Source organism: Diuraphis noxia, unplaced genomic scaffold (genome assembly GCF_037042655.1).
Source record: "Diuraphis noxia isolate RWA-SAM2 unplaced genomic scaffold, SU_Dnox_SAM2 contig0001, whole genome shotgun sequence".
Classification (NCBI taxonomy): domain Eukaryota; kingdom Metazoa; phylum Arthropoda; class Insecta; order Hemiptera; family Aphididae; genus Diuraphis; species Diuraphis noxia.
The window spans coordinates 24829912-24857510 of record NW_028301711.1 but is presented as its reverse complement, the minus strand read 5'-3'; the positions used below and the strand labels follow the sequence as shown (position 1 = coordinate 24857510).

Genomic DNA, 27599 nt, shown 5'->3' with positions numbered 1-27599 from the left:
TTAGTACCACCTAGTTTTTATTACGTCCCAAATATAAGTTTATGAAGTCGATTTTACCGTCATAACGACCTGGTATATCGGAGTTTTCAAACACGTTTTTATTCTTTCCCACGATTTTTCCCTCACTAGGTATATTATAGTGGTGTAACTACATAACGGTCATAACGTACAATATACATATTACATAGGCAAAACTTACCTTAAACATGTTTAGGTGCCTCAAACGGTTTGACCACTAAAAATAATTAATTTGTTTTCAACTGTAAGTTGGCACATCTAACAAGCAACCGTAAGTGAAAACGTACCATTTTTTAATGATTTAACGTACCTATTTGTGTGTGTTTTTAAAATTATTCAACTGTATCATAAGAATTATGAGACTTTATCACAGATTATACAAGAGCATTTTAATTTGTTAGACTTTTTATTGATAGGCATGCGATCATTGATATTTTTATAATGATAATAATAATTGTTATTGTTTATTAATAACATTAACTTCTATGATAATTTATTGTTTTCGATGTTATTTAGAGTCAGAGCGTATGATTTAAAAATAGATTTATCAATGTGACATAATATGTTATACATATTATGTACATATGTACAATGTTTAACTATTAAGATAAACCATCAACTCTCGTACATGGTACATAGTATGTGGATGAGAAGATCGTAACTAAAAAGAAAAATATTAAATTCCCTATTTTGAAATCAAAATATTAAGTAATGGTAGCAAAAAAAACATTTTTATAAATTTTCATTACTTTGTTTTATAAGTGCACATTGTGCACTCATCACGACTTCACAATTTAATTCTGCTATACATGCATGCCATGGATGTCGCTGGAATCTTGGACAAGTCATGATTTTATAATTAAGTTTTCCGCTTTATCTCAATAGGTACTATTAATAACTTATTTTATTTCTCGTATTTTTTAAATTTAAAAACAAGCATTCATTTAAAAAATAAAAATAAAAATAATTATTACAATTGTTACAATTGGGCATTGAATGTTGTTTTACAATTGTAATTACGTAAGACTTATCCACAAGAGATAATTTATTTTAAATAAATAGTGAGGGATTAAATATTAAATTTAAAAATATTTTTAACATTTTCAAGCTATTTATATGCATTTTACATTTTTAACTTCTTTGTCTTTTTATTCCCATTGATGCTGATAAAATATTTGAAAACGTGATAAAGGTTTCTTACTTTCTCATGAATTGTTCTTACATTAATAAAAAAAAAAAAATACCAAATTTACAAGGTCAATATTAAGTTTTTTTTCATCAAAATTGGAATAACAATTAAATGAAAAACAATGATTTGTTTTTCTGTTGTAACATAGGTTAATGTACTAATTATTATTTTCATGCATAATATAGTTTATTAACCAATTTAATTAGTTTTAAGCTGTCCTACTAGAGAATTTTAGTTTTACCCCGTGATAATTATATTCACCCATTTTCAAGGTAAATTGATATTGACTTAAAATTTTATAAATCATAAGTTAATTATAATAATATGGTATGATGAAGAAACTCCTAAAGTTAGTTTATTCATAATTATTAATTACAAACCAATTGCTGCTTAAGTTATTATTTATTTATTTTCGTGTTATAGTAATGTTAAAAATGCTGCTATTATTCATTTATATATAATTGAACCAATAGTAAAATTGTAAATTTTATTTTTTCGCCTTGTTTATAGATGAGTGAACCCATTATTTTTTACTTAGTTAATAATCAAATATTGGCATTTAAATATATATTTCTGTAAACTTTTAATTATTTGTTTGGATGTATTTGATTACAAAGATTTTTTAATTGTCTTCCATGTTATCAATAGGTAGCTTGTGAACTGTTTTAATTATTGAATCCAGTAACTGTTGAATTCCAGAAAACGTTGTTAAGTACCAACAAAAATAAAAAAGAATGGATCTACAACTTATTTAGATTGTGTCGTGTACGTCACTTCTCTCTCGAGAGAACACTAAGGTTATACGATATATGCTCACACAGAAACTAGTATTTTTTTTATCTACTAAGAAAAATGTTAAAAGTGTTAAAAGATTAAAAAAACAAATGCCTTAAACACAATTATATTTTACTACGTACAAAAATTATAATGCTGGCAAGAGCCACAGTAGTTCATCAACGTTGAACGTTCCTGGATCAACTTATTTTTTAGTAAACTTTAATACATTATAATACACTCAAAGCTTAAAATCCACATTTTTTAAGTGAAGAACTTATTACCCTTTGTTGCTTCAGCTTATTGCTGTTATTTCCTCTAAAAATATGTTAACATGAGTACGATATTTTTTTTTTTAATTTACATTTTATAAAATCTGTACATAAAATAAGTACAATAAGCATAAATGATAATATTTTTCTAAAATTATATATATATGTATTAGTTTGGGTGTCTTGAGGGAAGAACCAACCAGCGAAGGTACTTCGGTGTGAATTCAGAGTACGATAATTAATTTTTTTTTTTAGTATGATATATTATGTAATTTTCCTCAAAATCAGTTTTGGACAAAACAAAATGACAGTTAAAACGGTTAACCGAGTGTATACTTTAAATGTCCGCTAAACCTATATTATATTATCTTAATTTTTTAAATTATGTTTTTAAAATATTTTGAAGGTTTTTGATTTTATAGAAATTTCAATCGATCAAAAAATATAAGAATATAATACAAGATACATAAGCCCCAATTTAAAATATCGATGATTCTTACAAAAGTTAAATTTTTTTATAAGCATTTTAAGTTAAAATGTTCACAAAATAAGTCAAATTTACTATAGATTTCATATTTTGTTGTTGTTAAAAACATATAAAGTGTTCAATAATTATGATGAAGGTTTGAAAAATAAGGTTTCTTATAAGTATCTATTTCATATTGAAACCAAAAAATCAATACCAAAATCCATTACCTAGACAAAAAATAATGATTTTAGTTATTTTGTTTTAGCTCAAAAAAAAGTTTGTTGAGACTTTTACTTAAATTTTAAATACATTTATGCAATTGACTATTTTCATTTTATACGTTTATAACCGTTGGTGTTACTACCTATCAGCAGGAGTTAAAGCGGGGGGGGGGGTGTGGGAGGACTCAGTCCCCTTACCTCTGACAGCGGTTAAAAAGCGTCCCCTTTAACAAATTAGGTTTTCATACATTAGACATTATACATAAAATTATATATGGAACGCTTAAAACTTTATGGAGACATTAGTCCCCTCTGGAATTTTTTCCAACTTTAACCTCTGCCTAACAGTGAAGTAAATTATTATAATAATTAATAGCAATATATTTAATTGATTACAGACTAACAGACCGTCTCCACTTAGTAAGTTTTTAGTATGAAATGATGTATCATTGAATCAAATTGACACATACATTACAGTAACCTACTCAATGACTTACAATCGACACTTACTGTACAGCAGAATAGTGAACTATATACTTTCCTTTTTTTATTATTATTCATATAACTCCAATACAGTTAACAACCAAACTGTTTGATACACTGAGCATAATCTAACCTAGAATTTGATGAATTTTAAACATTTTTCATTGATATGTAATTGATTTTGTACTTTTATTTAAATGTTTATAACTTTATTCAAATGTAAAATTGGTTAATATTATACCAAATATATTTGGTGGTGTTAGTGATTCTTCTGCGTTGATTAGAATCCATATATTTCGTAGAAAAAAAAAACAAAGTAATACAAAATCATTTTTTTTTTCTAAAAATATAGGCACTAGTAAAATAGATAGTTAAAATATCTATATTGTAAAATGTATAATAATCACTAACTATAGCATTATAATGATTAAATCACTAACAAGTCAGTTACGATCTTCCAATGTCATCTAATTATGTTTGAATAGTTATATTATTACGATTATGTATATAAATAAAGCAATCACATACATCATATACTACGGTAGAAGTATATTTGAAATATTATTAAAATAATTCACTGGTTTTTAAAAATTATACAAATATATTATTAGGCGTATAAATCAATTGAACTTTAACTTTCGATTTAAATTAAATTATTATCAATTTATGTAATTAAAAAAAACTTAACCCTTTCATGTATCATACTTAATATATTTTTTTTAAATTTTAAATTGTAACATATTTCAGAAACGTCAATAACCTTAGCAGTCGAGATACCGTAGACGTATGCGTAGGTAACTACATATAGAAAAATACAATATCAATTTAATATTCAATTTCATTTCGTATTTTTTTAATGAAAACTTTAAAATACCTACAAATAAACATTCATTATTAATACTATTCAAGCAAATACAGTGTCACTACACTTAAGCTTTTCTAAATTAGGGTAAGCGCGCGTCATTTTATTTCAAACAATTTAAAATTTTCCAAAATAGAACATTAAACATGATAGCAAACATCTCCTGGTTCGTAAAAAAGATAAATTCGTTAATATTTATATATTCAAGCAATTCGTGGTTATAAAAATAAATACTGCCTTAAAATTTCCATTAACAGTAGATACTCAAATCATCAGTTTCGCTTAATTTCAATCGTTAAACAAGTCACACGACACTCACACAAACTTATTATTTAATTATGCCGGCGGCGTAGGTAATAATTTTCATTTGAGGGAGAGGGGATATATATTAATTATGTTTAATATAAATTGCTTGGTAGTGTCCCTCCCTCTCTAATATTATGTATAAAAAGATCATAGGGGATTCATTCCACATATCTTCCACTGTTAATACCCCCATATGTTTTACTACCTAATTAATAATTATGTAGTTATGTCATTATTAGAACTTAAATTGTTATGTGGATCGTATGATAAGGAATGATGTGAAAGAAATCTATTGATAACACCTAGAAAATTATAATAAAAGTGTTGACTAGGATATGTGGTCAAGTTTTTCAAAAGTTGATATTGAACGATTGGTCAGTTGGTACGATTGCATGTCATCATTAGATATAGGTATTGTAAATATTCTCACCAATCTACTGACTATTAAATTTATAAAGATAATATAGAATGCAGCTATGCCTAAATCTTAACAATGGAAAATTTCAAATAATAACTAAGTTTCCGATAGCGGAATATGTTCATATGAAAGAAAACCCGACGTCAAAGTAAATTTTCATAAACCTTAATAAATAAAATGGTACATTGTCAGATAAAATGTTATTCGATAGGTATTAAATTCCTAGGAAATAGTTTGTTTCTTCAATTCCTTAATAACTATTTATACATTTTTAAAAATTGTATTAATCGATTTGAAGTATTTAGAATAATAACCTACTGCAACACCTAACTTAAAGGGCCGTTCAGTGATTTCATGCGTAATTATTGTTCTTTTAGATTCGCTCTCGTCCATTGCATGCCATAATACATTATTAATATCATTAACAGAAGCCCAAGTACACTGTTTGTTTTAGGTTTGGCAAGTGTTTTTTTCAACCCCAATATGATCTAAATGTACTTTTAACTATAATATTCTTTTTAGGTCCTTAGGTTTTACCAAGGCTGGGCAAGTTAATGATCTTTTTTAACTCAGTTAAGTTAAGTTAAATTAAAATCTAAATCAAGTTAATCGTTAAAAGTTAATTCAAAATGTTCTATCAATTGAATTAAGTTAAGAGTTAACCAAAATTTAATATTAACTTTTTAACTCAAGTTAAGTTTAAAAAAGTTTCTTGTTTTCTTATAGGTAAAATTAAAATAATTGGTACCTAAAATTATTCATGTTATTAGACCAAAGAACTATTACTATTTTATGTCTGCAAAAGCTTACAGTACACATTTTGTTAGCATACTTATAACCTTATAAAATGTGTACCTACCAGCAATTTGTATTCCTACAATAGTTCACAAAATTAAATTTAATTAACTTAACTTGTTTAAATGTAAAATTAACTCAAGTTAATTAAAAGTTAATTCGAAAGCTCCTTAAGTTATTAATTAAGTTAATAAACATAAAAATAATAACTTATTTAGTTTAAAAGTTAAATTAATTTAACTTTAACTTATTAACGCGTTAATGCCCAGCCTTGAGTTTTACTACATCACTACTACTTGATTGCCAAAATGAATGAACCTATCACTAACTGCTATGTAACTTTTTTCTTTAAATAATTTTTCTATTTCTAAATTTGTATTAATTTTTTATTATAACCACTTGAATAACATTCTGCTCATAATTATATAATTGTAATACTTAAAATAAATTATTGTCATCTTTTGTTATATTTAAAATAAATTCTAGTTGTTTTCAGATGGGATACAAAATACTTTTACAAGTTTTTCTATTTCACGAACGTTGTCAATACACTCAGTTCTTACACTCAGCCCATAAATAATATATAGCTTGAACAATCGGTTGACTATTAAATATTTATTATCCATTACCACAATAAAATGTGTAACTTTTTTGGAATTCACAATAGCCTATGAGCCTAAAACATCGTAGTTTATAAATTAAAACTGGTTGACGTAGGTTTAAAAATGCATAATAAGAAGGATCTACTCAAGCATTATTAAATTTCATAGTGCCATTTCTATTGCTCTACAGTTATAAACAATTATCAAGTCAAGAGATAGCCCCAATGTTCTTAATAGCATTACTTAAATTTGTGATCATAAATACCAAATATAATTTGATATTTAGTAAAATTGTCTTTGTCAAACTTATATAAACGCCGTATTCATTAGTTCTGTGAAAAATTTATAAAACTATTTATCATCTACTTGTTGTGATAAAAATATATATAACTGTTCAGATTTTGTATTTTTTTTTTCTTTTGTATTGGCTAAACTGAACCATATTTTCCAAGTTTACCAAATAACGACTCGACTATTTCAAGGTTTCGATTACTAAAAATGTCTCCAGATCTTATCCACTTTTGAATTGTTAGAATTTAAACTTGTCTCTTTTTTAAGTTAATTAATGTCAATTTATAATAAAAGTTCTCCTAAAATAACTAATTATACTGCATAAAGTTTCACTTGGACAATTAAATTGAGGTATACCTTTTTAAGATGGATTTAATGTATATGTATATTGTATATAACACGCGATTACTATACGACAAAATTTACAGTTGTACTTACTTTGTAATCGGTTGCTCCATGTTGTAGCGACAGTTTTTTAAATATTTTTAATACTATAAAATATAATATTGTAATTATTAAAATGCTAATAATATTATTTATTTTAATACCTACTTGATTTTATAATATATATAAAATTATAGTCTATAATATAAAATAGAATTATATAATATATCGATGCTTGAAACTACTATATTAAAGTGCAGTGGAATAATATATACGAATTATTTTCACAATAAGCCAATTATATTTTTAAGAAATATGAGGTTATTACATTTAATAATGATACATACCATAAGTAAATTATTGTAAAATATGTTTTAATCAAAACTGAAATTTCCTGCTAGGTACCTCTATTTACACTATAACAACAAATTAATTATGGCAACTCCTATTACAGAAAAGCGTGTTGCCTTTGGTTCTGACACAGCACCACTGCTTACAGTTCAATAAATACTTTTAAATTAAATATAAAAATATATATTGTATCGGGAATATTCAAATATGTTTTTTCATTTAAAAAATCTACTCCTGTGGTTGTATGATGTCAATGATTTTATAATTTATTAAATTAATTATTTTTTTTATTATTATTATTAAATTCTATACGCTGTCCCTAATACTATAATGAATTAATGAGCAAAACGCTATTTAACTACAATGTTATATCAATAATATGTATACCTACAATATAACCATATTATATTATGCATAAACATAATATTTTTTTTAGAGTAAGCAAAAAAAAACATCTGAACACAAACATATAGAACGTACCTATAATAATGCCTATTTGTCGTACATTAATCAGAAAGAACAAACAATTTTTATGTTTAATTTTAAAATTTTCATGTTTCTTAACATTTTTATAATACACTATATTTAATATGAGATTTAAACCCGTCCAAACATTTTGTATTTGAATAAGGTAATTTATTCTGTTGAATTCCGATATACTAGTTTTCATTTAGAAGTGGCGCAATACGATACTATAAATAATGTTTGATAGATCTGCAGTTTTTATTTTCAAAGTCATCGGAAACTTAATAGACTCTAAGGACTTACGCAAATTGTTTTATTTGTCACCTGATTCAATAAACTTAACTTTATTTGCTTAACCGTTGTCATTCAGTATATTCCATGTCTTACCTTATGATCTATTTTTGTAGACAAATAAATTGCTTCGTTTTTAAAGTAGCGCCAATTAAAATACGAATATACCTAGTTTATGTTTCTCATTATCAAGTCCTATCTACTTGCTCGCAATGCCGCCAATCTGAAAAATCGATTAACGAAATTAGATTACACTATTGAATTTTTCATCAAGTCTTAATAGAATATATTTTTTTAACTAAGTCTCCAACTTGTAATAAAATTCATTCATTTGGAAAAATCACTATTAACGTTCATCAATATGAATTAAATTTGATTAAAAAAAATGTTTAATATTATCTAAATATATTTTTACATTGTAATTTAAATAAAACTTGTTTATTGCATAGTGCATAAGTATCTAGGAATGTCTACATTTTGCCAATTTCTTGTTCACGTCTGGTTAAAAGTCTAACCGTCGATTAATTCTAGGTATATGCGCGTCGCCTGCTACATCTTAACTACAATACTAAAACTTTTTCTAAGACTCGGTTAAAATCAATAATTTCTTCTAATAACACACAGTCGAGTTAAGCGTGATCAGTAACTAATGCATCTTTGTTGCATACAAAAATATGGTTATTATCGACATTCTTATGTATAGTCGCTCTTATTTTGTAATGTCTGGGCATTAGGTATACGGTTTATTTGCACCAACTAACGTTAAGTCAAGTATAAATACGCATAGTGTGTGAGTTTTACCTATATACCGATAGTGATTTCGTCGCCTACAGGTGATTGAACCTTATAGGATGAGAATGAGGTTTATTGAAATAGATATGTTGATTTTACAATGTAATTTGTGTATTCACTTTTTATGGAACACGTGAACTCGATGATACATTTTACAACAGATAAACTAGACTAATTTGGTTGGCAAGATATTCTAAATGCTTAGAGAAAATAATAGATTTTAGTCGTTTATTTTCTGAATTCAGAAATATTTTTCTACCCGAATTATTCAAAGTTAAAATAATAACTTTAAAAAAAAAACAGACAGGGGTGAAAATGCTCTGGTGTACTTGGCCAAATCCCATCTGAATGCAGCCTTTCGGAGGTCTCCTACATAGTCCTACTCTCTACTCCCCATAGCCTACTTTTTCTAGTTTTTGTTCCTACAGAATAGATGCCGTGTAATCATCTAATCTTGACGGAAATGCTACTACCCAGGTTCGGATGCAAGTGTGCGTCCTGAATGACAATTTTCGATGGTCTCGTGTATATACTCGTATTATTAATCGATTATTATTTTTAAATTATATTTCTTGGAACTTTTTTTTATACGTAATAAGTGATGATGCTTATAGTTCCCACATTTTATTCATGACATGCACTGTCTATTTGTGACCAGCATTTCCGTTATTTATGTATTTGTGGTTTTTATAATATGATTTCAACCTATTTCCAAGAATTGTCTTACTCTCGTGATTATCACTCAGTGTCTCACATTTCCATGCGTTATGTAATATCTTAGAACTATGTTTATTGTTCACCGACTTGTTATGGTGGATTTCTCCTGGCAATAGTTGCACCCTAACCACAAAAATAACCATTTATTAGCCACCGGGACCGGAGCGCCAGTCCATAGCATACCTTTACATATTTCCGTATACCTATAACCTATGTAATGACATAACTATTATTATTACAATTATTTGGGCTTTTTCAATACTATCAAATGCTTTTGAACTACATAAACGCCATTTTAGACAAGTTAATTCGAGACGCGAAGTCTTGTTGCAATGATAATGTGCATAATAATTAAAAACATGTATTCATCGTAGATATTGCGTCTCTATAGTTTGCATCACAATTTTTAATATTGCATACTACAAAGTACAAAGCCATCGTACATTTCAATGTCTTCGAAATTCCTTCGAATTCAATTCTGGTCACTTAACATAATTGGAATTTCTCTACACACGTCTTGGCGTTACGCTTTTCACAAGCGTCAAGCACAATAATAAGTGCCTTGATCGTCTGTGACATATTTATTTTTTCTTATCTGTTTCACGGAACAAATCATATTAAATTTAATAATTTCAGCTCCGGAATTTTATAGCGTTTTATTTTTATTGAAATATTGCCACGTGCACGTAATAATAATATGCTGTTTGTTATAATATTATATATATCATCCTTAGGTTATAGATCTGAATAATATTATTATATGAATATATAGTATAAGACATTTAAGTTGTTATTTTTTCCCAAACCTAGCTGGACGATCGCGTTTGCAAAATAATATGTCGTCCCTAATCCAAAAAAAATAAACAATTTATACCCGTAGGATTTCACTAGAGATTTATACGATTGTAAAAATAAAAAATACAGGAAAGAGAAACAGTGCTACCAAATTTTTCGTCGCCACCATGGCGTAAGTATACCCTTTTTATTAACGGAACAATGAACAGCGCAGATATCGAGTCTAAGACAAAACAAAAAATAAAATATCCTTCCCGGAGTGGCTTTGGTGCTATACAAATACAATGTATGGTAATGCACATTGTTTTGGACATTTCTCTCTGCCACATGAGATAAGTTCTTTTTCTTTCCGGCGATTGTACGAAAAAAATAAAAATAAATAAGAACAACAGTAGTATACATTATGTTGTACACAAATTATGCACAGGGACTGTATCGTAAATTATTTGATACAATAATCCTCTCACGCGCCTTATACCTTTATAGATTTTATTTCCTTACACTCGCGTTAGCGATAGGAACTAAGGAACTATAGACTCTCGTTCTTTCAAAAAAATACTTTGAGTATAGCTATTATTCTAATGAACCTTATTTTTGTTTTTTGATTAAATTAGTTTATGAGGAACATTTGTTTGATAACTTCACTTGCACAAGAAAAAATTCAAGAAAAATTATTTCTATTGTTTTTTTCTTTTCAGATTCATTGTTTTAATTTATACCTACTACCAAACAAATTTATTCCATATTTAAAACCTCTAGCTGTGTAAGGAATGTATTAAATTTTATAAAACAGGATTTTTTAAAACATAGAATAACTATATCAGTCATAAAAATGTATTATAAGTTTTGCAAGTAGTTAATTAATATAAAATTAACTTATAAATATTTTATTATTTAAAGACGATATTTATGAATTTACTCTATGAAAAATTTAATTGTATTTGTATGTCACTCTCCCCATAACGAAAAAAAAAATGATTGTTTTGGCAGCACTTGTACGTATGGTGTACTCTAAATGTTATACATTCTAGCATTTCCAAATAGAAATGTTATTTTTGAACTTAATGACATAATTATTTAATGATGATAACAGGAGATGATGAATTCGAAACTGACTTTCTTTCCTCCCAAGAAAATATCTTGATATGATTACTTTTACTTGAAAAACATGGTTTTCCTAATAACTCTTCAACATTTTTTTATGGTATTCAGTATATTTATGATTCTTGTTCTTTGGGAAATTACGGAGAAAATTGAAAAATAACGTCTTTTTAAATCGATAGTTGATAGTCATGCATAAATTCAACACCCAACAAAGTTTTTAACGTAAGTATTCATACGGGAACGGGGCCCCAATTTTATCAGATAGTCTCCAAATCAGTGACAATAATTTGAAACTAATTTACAAAAACGTTCAACTCCTTAAAGATATTCGTTTCACAATAAGATGTTCCATACCATCGTAAATAGAATAATGTTTGTATATGTATTAGATACTTGAATATAAAATTAGTTTTTACATTTTAATTGACATAGTCCATCTAGACCTTTTCTGGTCGCACAAATGGAAAACCGTATAAAATATCAATAGTAATATCAATTTTAAGAAATCATATCGGTCAATATCAGTATGAAATATAAGGGTTCATAAAATATGAAACTAACCTAATCAATATAATAATTTATCGTTTTAAATACAAACAACTTAGCAAGTTTTTTAATATTTTAATTTCATACACAATTACAATAATTTAAAGTTTAAACAACTTAAATATTTTTCTCATAGTAATAACTATTATTTAATTTTTAGATTCTGAACGAAGTGATGAATGTATTGATTTCACAATGATGTGTGTTTTTTTTTTGTGTCTGTGTACAGCATAACTAGTCGAAATAATGCTTCAATTTCAAACTTTGGGAGTGGTTTCCGATGTAAAAGTGAATATCCTTGGTGCATTATAAAAAACATTTTCCAACAGTTTTCAAAAAAATCGAGAAAAACAAAAAAAAAATGACAGAAAAACGGGAATTTTTACGCAAAATCAGTTTTCGACCAAATCGATTTTTTTATATGGTTGTAATTCAAAAACTAATCGCTGTAAATACTTGAAATTTTCACCAAATGTTTATGTTAGTGTTATCTATATACAGTTTGATTTTTTCAAAAAAATTTGAGTTTTTTTGAGTTATTTATAGACCACTGATATTTTCAATTTTTTTGAGAATTTTTTTTGAAGTGAAAAAACTTGGAAATGTAATACAAGGTTCCTTATGAGTTGTTATTATTTTAGCTAAAAAAAAATTAAAAATCATAAGTCACATTTTTTTCTATAAGTGTTTATAGTTCAAATTTTTACGAAATCTGTTGAAAACGCGAAAATTTGCAAGTAATTTTGAAGTTTAAAAATCATAAAATGTTTTTTGTTTATAACTAAGGATTGAAAATACAACACTAAGTTTTCCTTCAAGTAGCTATAGAAAAAACTCGAAGCATCATTATAGGAAAAATTTTAAGTGCGTTTAAATTTTTACGAAATAACGTAACGATAACGATTTATCCTGAAAAGATTTTAAATATTTGTTATTATTCAAAAAGTATAAGTCGTAGATACTTGAAAAATTTACCAATTATTTAGATTGGCATTTTCCTTACATGATTTAATTTTCAAAATATTTTGACATTTTGAGATATTTATAGACAATTGAAATTTTTTTTTGAAGTGTCGATAAAATTTTTTGGCCCTATAAAAATACTTGAAAATTTAATACAAAGTTCCTCATAAGTTATTCTTACAGTGATAAAAAAATTATAAGAATACATAGGCACAATTTTTTTTTATTAGTATTTGAAGTTCAAATATTGACAAAAATTCGTCAAAACCATGAATATTTTTATTTTTTTATGTCTTTCATCACGTTAGGTTAGTACATCACAGTAAAAGTGCTTCGGCTTCAGTACCTCGTTCGATCAGAAAGTGAATCTAGTTGGTACTTTGGGAGGTCAAAACTAGAAAATATTCAATATTTTTCTAAATAATCGGGATAAACAAACTAAAAATTAAGGGAAAAACAGGAAATTTTACGTACAGTCAGTTTTCGACAAAATCGATTTTGATTTTTGATGTAACTTTAAAACAAATGACCATTGATACATGAAATTTTCACCAAATGTTTATATACGTATATTCTATCCACCATGAAATTTTCAAACATTTTTGACTTAAGTTAAATTATTCATAGGTATATGCAATTTTCGATCATTGTTAGTTTTTTTTAAATTAATATCAATAAAAATTTATTTTTTGGATAGAAAATTTTGAAAATTTAATACAAGGCTCTTAACATATTGTTACAATAGCAGTTGAAAATTAAAAGAAATTCATAGTCACAATTTTTTTTTATAAGCATTAAAATTTTGAATTTTGATAAAATACGTAAAAATCACAAATATTCGCTAATTGTTTTAAGCTAGAAATTCACAAAAAATTTTATTTTTAAATCTAAGATTTGATGTTTTATAATCTAAGGTTATAAAATTCAACACTAATTTTTCCATAAGTTTTGCTTCAAATATCTATAGAGAAAATTTGAAGCGTCATTATAGGCAAAATGTTTTGAGCGTTTGAGTTTTAAATTTTTATGAAATCGTGTAAAGAATAATGATAACGATTTATCCTCAAACCCGGTATAATATGTATTATATCTATGATAATATAAGGTATTATAAATTATGATAACTACATATGCAACGTTTTTGGAAAAATTGATTAACCATGCCTTATTCAAAATGCGTGCTAATTGAAAAATAATATATTTGTTTCAAAATAGAATATATGACAATATTTAAATATAATATAATAAAAATAATAGACTGACAAATCATCTCCATTCAGAATCGTTTTTCGTATACAATGATACCTATCATTGCATTCAAATCTAACCTACCCTAGTCAGAGGTCCACCCCACCACCTAATGTACAGCAGAGCGATACCCACTTTCCCGCTTTTTTTAAATTAGTGATTTAAGTAATAATAAATTACTTTGAACCATTCAAACACAATCGAATTCAAATATTCGAGTATTATACTTAACTATTTAAAATGTAGGTAGGTACATACTTATATTACATATACACATAACAAATTGCATAATAAATCACATTTAGTATTGTTAATGTTCTTATATTATTCATATTAATTATCCGTAAATAATAATAATTTTACAGTATACACTAAAGGTAAATAAATAACACATTTCTTGTAGAGAGAAAAACAAAACTTTTTTATGTGCCACCCGATGCTATGGAGGTAACTATAATGTAATGTAACAGCAGAATTTTATATACTGATTGTCGTTACTAAATGTGTAAATGTCTTACAATGAAAAATTAATAAAAATAGATAGGTAATAAAAATACCACATGTAGGTCGGTATAATATATTAATAATAATCATGTCTAAGATAAAATTTAATATTGTGTTCAAACGAATAAATAGAATGGCATCATATAACACCACAAATCTCAATAAATTAAATCTTTTTTAGTAATTTGAAATTGATCGTTAGTCTCTCGCAGAACAAAGTTAAATAGTTAATCCTTAATCCTTATTCTCTATTATTTTGTTGCTCTTATAAGTCACCTGATCACTAAAACTTAATTTCGGTGTTCAAAATATAAAAAATCTTAGAAAAGAAATAATTAATTAAATTTTAGCCATCATAAACTACGCGTTAAGCCAGCTACCCGTGATATATTGGTTTCTGAGTAATTGTTCGTCTAATTTAATACTGTTAAAAATCTAATAAAAAAAATACGATTTGTAGATTATCGGGTTTTCTGAGACTTAGTTAACACATATTGGCTATGAATTGTAACGTTTTATTATGTCCCAGACGAAGTCGTACAATAATATGACTGCGATGTTGCTATTATAAGTGGACATTTTAAATCACAAGAAATCACGATTATTACAAAATCTCAACGGCTGTAATATCGCAGTCGGGGGAACGAGAGTATCCCCTCCGTTACACTCTCCACGCCATTAATTTACTATTTATGGAGTTCACTGGAATATATCCGCAGTGTTGTGTACAAGAGGCCTGGTCGGTGAAAGTGGTTTACCATTATTTTCGGGTCCACAACGAATATAATAAATTAACTAAGTCATTAATTTTACCTCGCGCCCAAGTTTCTGTAAAAGTTTGCCCACTGCCAACACGTTTGTTAAGGATTCATGAGATTGCCATTTTTCCTGAAACACTAGACCGCTCCAAAGCTTATGATGGTCATGGGGTGAGGGGATGGTCTGAGCATAAAAATAAACTTGCCCTTAAACTTTCTCCTCAATTTTTCAAAAGTATATTAACTATAGGTCTATGTACGTATATATGCCTATACATTTTTCTTCTCCGTAAAAACTGCTTTTATACGTTTTTACGCGGTCCCTTAGACGCACGCCATCGTTTTATTTAATGATCCCGGTGCCATCTAGTGGAGCATGAATTGATTTTTTTTATGTCAGCAATACTCCTAACCCTGTTAGATTACATACTATAAATAGCTATATTTTTTGGCATGACATTAAATTGAGAACTGTTAAATACGCATTTAACTATCTATTATTATATTACCATGGATGGTATGAAAACAATATTTGTTGATATTTATCCAAATCACTCTGCAACGCCTTATTCATGTTCATTGGAAAATCTCATAAAATAAGATCGTTAAAACTTTTTTGTTATTAAACATCGAAGTGCAAGTAGCAGGTATACTAAATGTTTTAATGGTAGGTATTTCGTATTTTTGTATCGTATTTACCATTATCAAGGCTATGGTTGCGTTTGTTTGATTTTTTGATTAATCTAAATCGGATTCGTGCTCTTTTCAATTTCAGATACTTAGTTTAACATCTATAGGTTCACATATAATATTTAATATTTATATATCAATTTATTAATATTAAATGTATTAGTATTAATGTATTATATTCTTCAACTAAGTTTCTATTTCCATTCATTTGCGTTTGTTCTTTTTTTATGTAAATACCTACTATAATGTTGGGGTAATTAAATGATTTAGAAAACTCAAACACGTTTTGCTAGATTGTACGTGAAAACGCGTTCTACTAAGTTTTAAGTCAAACTTTCCAATGTGTTTAAATATGGGAAACATGTTGAAGCTATTACTAAAATTTTATAAATTTAAAGTTTATTGCCTACAGTAGCCTGATAATAACTTTATAATAAATCAAACTTTGATTATCAAAGAGAATTCTCAATTTTTCAAACATGTAAAAACAATGAAAAATTATTCTTTAAATGTACCTTTACACTCAATAATAATATTAAAATATATTATACTAACAATTATAACCTAAACTTCATAAAAATTATCAAACAAATATTATTATTATAAAAGCATTAAGACTTTAATATTTATTTTTCATTTGATGACAATTACATTAATACACATCATGGACTGTTTTATTTTTTATCTTCTCTTCTATATTGCGTTTTCCATTATCACTCCGTATAAAACTAAATTAATTAATTTTTAACTAATTCTAACCTAACTTAACTTCTAAACTTAATAAAATGCTTCGATCTAAAAATATATTTTTTTTAGCCTGGTACTTGGTAGCGTTTATTTGCATGACTTATGACCACAGTCAAATTTATATTCAAACATTACCTGCGGATATTCTATTCAATAAATGTATTTTTGGTTAAATTCGATCGTAAAAAACATATCGTTTAACATTTACAGCCATATCGTAACTCATCCATGCATTCTTAGAGTGTAAAAGGTAAAACATTCGCATGGTTTTAAGTGTATTTGGGATTCTGCCCTAATTTGCATAGAAAATAGATTCGAAAAACGCCATTCTTTAGGTATTCCCACGTACTGAAACGTATTTATTATAATAAATACATACAGACATGATCTATAAATTAATGTATACATCTTATACAGACAAGACTCTCAAGAATTATATGTATATATACTACAACACGTTTCTCGTCATAAAATAAATATTTGAAGTATAATGCACGACATCAAAGATTGACCTTACGAGGCCTTTTATTGATGTACAATATTAAATGTTTACCCTTCACAGGGTCCTTTCGCACTGTGTATATACTTTATAAAACTACATTATTGTGTTGACAACACTTTTTCAACAATTTCATCGTTAGTAGGTATCTAAAATAATATATAGATATAATCCAATATGTACGATTATACACGGACATTGGATATCTTGTCCAAATAATAAGCAACAGATAATGAAAAAATGTTCCATATCCACTTAATTCAATAAACAAAAGCTCAAGCGTTTATTTATCACTTATAAATTAATAATTATAATAATACTTTTTAATTAATAAAAGTTACATGACTTTAAAAAAAAAATCTTTTTTCTTTATGGATGGACATATTAATTATAAATGTATTAATAATAATTAAAGTTTAGACAATACTCCAAAACAAATATTTTAAAATAATGTCATATTTATATTGGATAAAGTATTTCTAAGTTGGTCTTAGCCTAATAGGAAACTTTAAATTTTAATATTCATAATATTTGAAATCTTTGTTGAATACCTACAATATTTAGAGTGGTTAGTTCAAAGGTGTGAAAATATTATTTAACTCAAAAGCAACAATTATTTAAATTGTCATAGAATTTTGAACAGAGTTATCATAATATTCTCATTTGAATTTGTTATTTTTTTGGATGTGGGAGGGGGGTTAAAAGGTTAATATACAACTTCTAAAATATTAAAAATAAAAATATATTCAATTAAAACATCAAGTTACTTTCATAGCAATAATGTGTATTAGTCGGAATAATTAAACAACAAACAGAAATATATATTTAACTGTAAAATTAAAAATATTTTAATTTAATAGTAAAAGCTAATTGAGCTCAAAATATGTAAAAACATACACACCCATATATATTTTAAGAAAATGTCTGATATAGAATTTACGTGGAAATTAAATGTTTTCAAATTGATTTAAAAAAAACACAACCTATAGTTAAAGATATTATATAACGCATATTGTCATTTTTTCATTGTACATAAAGATATGATTTATGGAATAATGATGTTATATATTTTCTTTAATGCAATGTACAACTATATACTTAAATAAAATCCACTTTGAAACTTAATATTTTAATGTAAAAATCTAGATTGTAATATGTCATTTTTTCCTGCAATTTTTGGCAAACGTGCTCTAAAAACCAATGAGTGGTTATCGAATACAAACGTTCAAAGTTTGTAGGAAATATGAATAAATACCAAAAAAAAGAAGAGAAATATGCTTCAAATAAAAGTTCTTAGATTCCACAATGGAGATTAAAAAGCTATTGATTTTATTCCTTTTTTAAACTTATTTGTTTGAGTTGAGAACTTTTGTGCACGGCTAGTCTTTGATATGGCAAAACGGATTTTTCTGAAACTTTCAAAAAAATACCAAGATATCCTATACTATAAATTGTGTACTTTATTCATTTGATTTTTTTCTCTTTTCTATACATATAAATGTATATTTTTTTTTCTAAAACCTAAAATTGATGAAATGAGTTTGTTAAGTAGTGTCACCGGAAGACTTCGCATTGAAAATAAATTCACTGTAATGCTTTTTCCGGGATGCTCTGCAAATTGCAGGTCGATTAGGCTCGTGCAATCGACTGTTTAAATTACAGTAGGTAGACCTGGAAATCATCTGATTTTATTTGATCACACATAAATAAAATACATGCTATTGTTGTTCTCATATTTGTATTGGCCAATGCAATCTGCAATTTTGTTTCATTTGCCGTCGTACGCCGTTGAAATAATGTATTTTATAAATAGTGTACCTTTTATAATATGTAACACTATACAGGACGTGACTCAAGAATTATTACTATGTCGGTGATGTCGAGGAAAAGAAAAAAACAACTTTGTATAGTTATTATTCTTTGGAGTTGACCCAAACCAAAACCTTTGGAATTTCTAGTTTCATTACCAGTATTCTTGATAAATCTCCACTAAAATAGAACGCATTATATACTTGTAATCGTTAACATGTCCTTGTTCCTTAAAGACTATTAACTTACCGTGTCATCTGCGTCACCACAGAGATGACTTTCGTGTTCCAGTTGCAACTCGTGCCATCGATAAATTCCCATGAAACTTTTCAAACTTAATAAAAAAGATTTGAAAAAAACCATTACATTATATTTCCATCAACCGATTTTTTGTTAGTTACACTGTCTTGTCTTAGGTTATTCCATACTGTATACATTTTTATTGGGTGACGTGATAAGATATTTGACTTAAGAATAACCATTTTATATCATTTAATAATATTAATAATTAATGATTTATCCACTAAGCGCAGTATATCTTCATATTTATTAATTTATCGTTAAATAACAATAATTGAATCAATACTGTACAGGGCTCATTCCTTTTTTTCTTTAACAATAATGTAGTGATTCTAAATTTGATTTTTGGAATTTTTAAATTCTTAAGATTTTTTGTAGTACTAAAGGATTACTTCTATTTTTTAATGAGAATTACCTTTTTAAACTGTAAATTATTCAGTGGTTAATATTTCTGAAAAATTGTACGTACCATTGTTATGGACGATCCTAAGATGTCCTCACAAATAAATTCACAAACACTTTAGAACTGATTAACTTTCTGCATTTGTAATTAAGAATAAATGTACAACTATATTGATGAAAAATAAGGCTCTGAATGTTCTGTACAAACGTAATGCTCTGTCTCCAATCCTGGACTGTCGCACTCGCCTTCTATGCGTGAGGCGTCCAGGCCAGTCGTCGGGTCTCGATGGCTTCATCAGCACATTCCTTGAGCCCGACGACGGCTCACACATATACATATAATAATATTAACATATACATATTATACTAATATTAAGATATACATATACTAGTTAAAACAGTAGTTCTTAACACCATAATCAAAGTTTATATAAATAGTTTTTGTGTTCTTTTACTTAGTGTTCTAAGGATAGAAATTTCATGGACTCATGGTAATGGATTCATAAGATATGGAGGATATGGTGATTTGAATTTTTAATCATTAAGATTAATCTATCAACATAAATAATTTATAAAAATGAATAATTATAATAAACATTAGTTTCAGCATAACATCTATTTTAGATATATATATATGTAAAACCATTTATAAAAACTATCAACCTTAGTAATAACATTTTAAGAACTAAGAAACTACACATTAGAATTTTGAATTAACCACATAACAATTTTCGTAAAATTATCTACTAAATAACAAATGGTAAAATAGGCGTGGTTCTTATTTAAAAAAAATATGTGTCTCACCATAAGACAATCGTTAAATAGTATAAAATATCCTTAGAATTATAAAATATGGTCTTTGAGTATATTTAATAAATCCAAAAACAAAATTTGAATGAACTCATTATTAAAGGATGGTGAATCACCCAGTATAGTATATCCGTATGTAACTTATAACACTATGTATTATATCCATTACACTTATTAAAATAATATTTGTATGTGAAGAGATATTGCATTGACATTTGTACACAACAAATATCGTATGCATTAATATTTATTAACTATATTATAAATTATTTTCTTCTTTAAAAAACATTTATTATATTTTCATTTTTTAAACTTATCAAATATATTAAGCATTATTATATTATGTAAATATTTAATATAATTATATGTCTATAGTATTATCATTATTAATATTTTTGTCATACATTTGTCAGATGATTTTACTAAAAAGTACTTATTTAATTCTATTGTACAAACCCTCAACATTTAAAGAAAATTGAAACCAAGGAACTTATATTATTTTCTCTCAAGCGTACAACACTGCTTGATCATTAAAAAATTGAAAATAATATTTAAAAAAAATTATTATTATTATTATTATGTGGTTAAAAGTATACATAAATTAAAGTTATATTTTCAATAGAAAATAGGCAAAATATATATATATTTTATAAGTCACGAAGTTGTGTTGCTCAAAAATATAATAAATACTGACAGTAAATAACAATTTATAAAACTGTTTGATGTGTTTGAAAATATTGAACGGAAATAATCGGCCATAAAAAGCATTTTTATGATCGAGTTACCACAAAAAGTTCGTTTTTTGATCATACAACGTATCGAGCTAATACCAACTATAAGTGTAACATAGGGAGCAAAATAGTTTAAACCTACTAAAAATGAGTGAGCACATTAAACGGCCCAGAGGATAGTTAAAATATAAATACATATGAAACAAACGCATGATACGTGAAACGCTATTTTGTCGGTATCATAAATGAAACGAATTTGGTGAATGGAAATTCCGAGAACCACTCCACCACGCTCCTCGTACTTTTCGAAAAAATATTTATTCGCTTTTTTTCTTTCTATTATTTTTATTCACATCGAAAAACTTTCTCCCTCTGTCTGCCTCTCTTACTCCTTCCCTCCCTCTCCCACTACTCTCCACCATTTAACTCGCCTTGCACCTCCTATCTTTCGCTCTCCATATCCACCCACCTACTCTCACTCTTTTATTTTTAAGCTTCATGCACCTTTAATATTATCCGCATATTCGAGCTTTGTGCAGCAAAAGACTCGCATGCATATTTCATCTCGTCAGAAAAAAAATTGCTCATATACAATAATATAATATATAAGCGTATATCGATATACATGTGAGTGTGCATATGCGGTATCTATACCAAGTATTTCCTTCGATCCTTTACTACCCATGAGACGCCCATTGTATGCGTTTGTGCGTGCACGCGTGTGTGGTTTGCGTCTAGTCATATATACCTACGGGAGAGACCTTGTTCCTTTCACCTTTCCTTCGATCGTTCCTCCCTTTCACTCCGAACCAATGTCGAGCCGATTTAAATTTGTAATTTATTATGGCTCCGAATTCCTATGAGACCAAATTATCCGATGCCTCCCGACAATTGGTCGATGTAATTTATAAAAGTTTCATAGTATTCCACCACTGCTGCTACGCAGCGCTAAAAACACATCGTGTACATGTATGTTTTATATTTTGTACATGACGTTCTCTATTTTTATGTTTTTTATTTTTACCGTAAAATTCAAAATCCCTTTTAATATCTGTGGTTTTTCGTTATACATTAACAATATACGATATTTATTTTACGTAATTCATTTAGAACACCAACTCTGTAGTGGCTACATTTCATGTACGCATAATTTTCTGAGTACTCGGGTTATAGGTCGGGTGATCCAAACCACTCACTTCTACATCGTCCCTCCATAAGTCTATGAAAAATAATTTTTCCAATATTACCTGTTGTGATAAATCGATTAAAAATATGCAAATTCATGTAAATGTATCAATATAATATCGAATAACTATAAATATAATTTAATATAATTGTATGTGTAATAGAATACTGGTCGATTAATAAGCAATTAACTTTGGTTCACTACTCTTAGCCTCAAATATTTGAGTTTAAGATTTTTAAATATTTCAAAACATAATCTCTAAAAAGAATAAAACCTATTTATTAACAAAATTATTTTATGCAATTAAAAATTCAACTCATTACAATTTGCTATTTAGGAACTATTGAAAGCTGTCCATATAGTTTACCCAAAAACCAATAATATATTTAACCACCACTTAATTAAAGCTAAATACAAATATTTTTTTTCTTAACATTAATTGTATTATAATTTATAACCAATAGAGTACCTACTTATATACATAACACAATAATGTGAAATATAACGACTATCTTATCTTGTATTTACCTTAAGTCTCGGAAACGAGTACCTACTTATCAAATTACAATGCAATATTATATGTTCCTAAATTTTATACTTTTATATTATGCATAAAAACTTTTAACATTTAATATCAACACTTATCTTTTCAAATAGAAAAACGCTCACTTCCAAAACGACACCTTAAAATTATAATTTTATGTTTTTTTTTAAACAAAGCGATAGGTACTAACATTCGTAACGTATTTTATATAACTTTAAAACTCAAAACTCTTTTGTACACATTCTTTTTGTTTCTATTCTTTCAAGCATTTATAATTATTTAAATTTAAATTGAACTAAACTTTATTAATTTTATGATAATTGTATATTTTAATTACTTTTATTTTTTTTAACAACATATTAATGACGACATAAACAGTAAACACAATACATAATGGAATATAAACGAATGGTTAATAAATGACTATAATAATAATAATAATAAGCTAATAACGAATTATTAAAATCAATTAATTTTATTTTTAGTTTAAAATTATAACATTAATATAGATATTTTGCAAGGTACACAATTCTATGAATCTGTTGCATTTTTCATGTATACTTTAACAAGATAATATAATATAAATCATTAATAACGCATCCAATAATATAAAATAATATCCCATTGTTCGCTAATTTTATAAAGAATGGAAATAAAACAAATATAACTTAATAGATTTTTTTAAAACAAATAACAATCCAAAATAATATTAAATGGCAGTAAATTAACTTGAAAATAAATTTAATTAAATATTAAAAATTTACCAATATGTACCTAGGTACATAAACATTCATATGTATTTTGGTTGTACCTATAATTTGTTGGCTTTTGTTTTAATAAACTTAACGTTTAAGTGTGATTTTATCATAAAAAAAGTTCAAACAAGTTAATATTATAAGATGACTGTCCCTCACACCAGCTAAATAGCTATAAATATGTAAAATAATAAATATAGTAAATACAAATAATTGGAAATGGTGATTTATGATACTTAAAAATTTAAGTCTGCGACATGTTCTTCTGTCCGAAACATTACCGAAACCTTACCGTCAGGATATAAAGTCTACTGGAATACATGCAATGGATATTTAAGTAAATTACTTCTATATGTAAAGAATTAAAAATAAACTTCATTAATTAATACAGCTCCCCATGATCATTCAATTTATTGTGTTTTTTTTTATACAAAATATCCCTGTTCAATTAAAATATAGTTAAGAATTGAATTCGTGGACTAAACTATTAAAATATTTTCGGTTTAAATATCATATAAACATCACGTTATACCTATTCACCGAAACTATTTAAATTATTTGAAATATAATTAAACTTTTTAAAATAACTTACATTTTAAATGATCACATTATATTATGTATCCTACATGTATTTTCTACCATCACTGTCATTTTATAATAATTAATAATTTTAATCTTAACTATAACATAAAAACCCCCCCCCCCCTATATCAACTTTTAGTATTTATTTATTTATTAATTTTTTTTTTTTTTTTTTTGATTACCTAAACTTTATTCTAATATTTATAGCCAATAAATATGACCAATTATTAATGTTAATATTTTAAAGATTTAATTTTAATTTTATACTAAGCATTCGAATGACAATTTAAATCTTAATGTATTTAATGTTATATTTTATTAATATATTTTGTTTGGGTATTATTTAACAAAATTTCATTTGCGGATTTACATAATTCTAATAATGTTACCAAAGTAAGTTTATTCTGTAAATTTATTCAATATGTATTATTTATCCTCCAGTAAACTTATTGTTTGATTCATTATAATATTATACTATTATATACAAAGCAATTTTTTTCACAGTCATAACCTACACTTTGAGTTTTCCAAACTTATAATTTGTTTCACCAAATGACGGAAAACTTATACGTATACATAATATTAACGTACAAGCTACCGGTCTGTAAAAACCTGTCAATCAAAAATATTTGAAAAACCAAGCATTGCATTGTATTTATATTTAGGTAGAACTGTGTCGTATTACAATCTAAATAATAATAAAATATGGTGCTTAAGCATACATATTATGAAAAATAGTGTAATACTTCACACGTCAATTTGATTGTTTCATTTTTGAAGAACGTGAAAAATTATGCGTAAATAGTATGAAGTTGAAACTATAAGTTAAGCGTAGGTGCTCAGAATATTACTATACATTCTTATAGATTTTATCAACTCGTGTATTACACGTTTAATAAAACACCTTTTATTTTTATTTTTTAAACTGAAAATAAAAAGTTTTAAATATTTTTTTTAATTTCAATATGACTAATTTGTAAATGTTGTTCTTTGAAAACTTTTGATCAATTTCAGTGTGGATTGACTATATTTTGTTTCGTTTATTTTGATTTTTTATGATAAGATAATAATTAATTATGATATGTACATAACATATTCAATACGCGTAAATACATATTATATTATTTTGAAAAAGTTGAATGGGGAACAAAAAACATTCGTTAAACAAAAATGTCGTTAAATTAAAGTTCAACAGATTTTATAAAAAATTTTCCTCCATACTAATACGATTAAAATTAGAATATATTAAGATAAGTTATACGAATGTATGGAAATAAATAGATTTTATAAATAAGCAACAAAATTAAAAACATAAATAAATAATACAATATATTAGCTAGATAAGCGAATCCAATGAAATTGTGTGCTTCGTCAACACTTCAATAGAGTTTTCCATATTTTAATCTATAGTAGGTATTTAGTTTTAGTGTATTACCTTAATAATTAGTTTCTGACATAAACTTCTTACGTTGAGTTTCATTCGCGACAAAATGACTATAAAACCGGAGGCAAGAGGCAATTACTCATAATTCATAAAATATATTGGAATTCTGGTATTTCATTATAAGATTCAAATACTTCTAATATTTTTGTCGTTCTCCTGATGAAATATATTGTAATTTTCTGTTAAAAAGATGTCGCGTTCTCTTTGTCTTACTAACGTAATATACACATCAAATTTTTTAAGCAAACGTTCCATCTACTTTTGTTATTTTTAATATTACAACGACTTGATCTATTATCAAATTTAAATGTACAAATATTATCCTGGATCCCACTTGAGATTTTTTGATGCTATATAATTAATTTCGAAGCTAGTTATGACTGTTATGAGCATTTTAAAAATATAATTTTTTTCGGTTATGTAGTTTTAAAATACTCATAAATTGTTTCGATGTCAGAATGTTTAAAAAAAAACCTAAGTGGTTAAGCTACCTTTTAATTCTAACTTTTTATCTAAATAATAACCTACCTTGGATTTCTATAATCTCGAATATGTAGCGTTTAAAAGATTCGTCATGCTCACTATATACTCTATGCAAGTTTATCGTGGAAAATTATAAGTTAGTGTTTTATCTCTTATTCGCGGCGGAATCAAATTACAAGTCGTCATCTGTGTTTCGCGGTATTCAGAACTATATACAGTACAAATTACTTGAAAGGCAATAGGTCGGATTACCAATCCGTAACGCTGATAATAATCATCGTTAATAAAAATACGTGGCTCGTATGTCAGACATTTTCAATCAGTTTCTATATATAATTACATTGTACAAGCCTGTCAGCAGATGATTTCTGTCATCAGAAAGTTTGGTTCAGAGAAATTTTTACTGGTAGTTGTTACGCCTAATGAATTGTCCGAAGTTATTTATGTAGTAGGCTATACAACGCAATGTTGGCTTCTATATTAATTCGAACCGTCGTAGAATGGCGAAAGTAGTAGTGTATCACCAAGAGGACATTAATCAAAGCGCTCCAATCGGTTTGGTTTGCGTCAGTCAATTTCGAAACTCTCGAGGCAACATATTATGAAATCTATGCTTGGTATTAATAATTTTTTATAGGTTAGAATCTCGGCGATTTATTGTTTCGGCGGTGTTAAAAACTTAAAACATAACAACAATATAAATACAATGTACCAACGGTCTCATAAATATATATATATATGTACTTTTATTACACTTATTAAACAGATATTATAATGTGAAATATAGAGCTGATATTTATGTAGATTGCCGTTTGAGAACCTCTAGCTATCGGGGTAAACAGTGCATTTTCTTACATGCTGTTTTTTTTTTAAAATAATTTGACGTTAAATCTGGTGACTTGCTATTCAACCAAAATACTTAGAATTTACCGCTTAACTACTTACTATACATTAACTGTACATCGCGTTAAATATTAACAAACACCCACGCATATAAAC

General features: G+C 26.6%; 1 protein-coding gene across 2 annotated transcripts in view; it reads left to right on the top strand.

Moving 5' to 3' along the window:
* LOC149060369 (limbic system-associated membrane protein-like) overlaps window positions 1-27599 on the top strand; it is a 589994-nt gene that overhangs the window by 539685 nt on the left and 22710 nt on the right. The gene's annotated exons all lie outside the window — the stretch shown is intronic.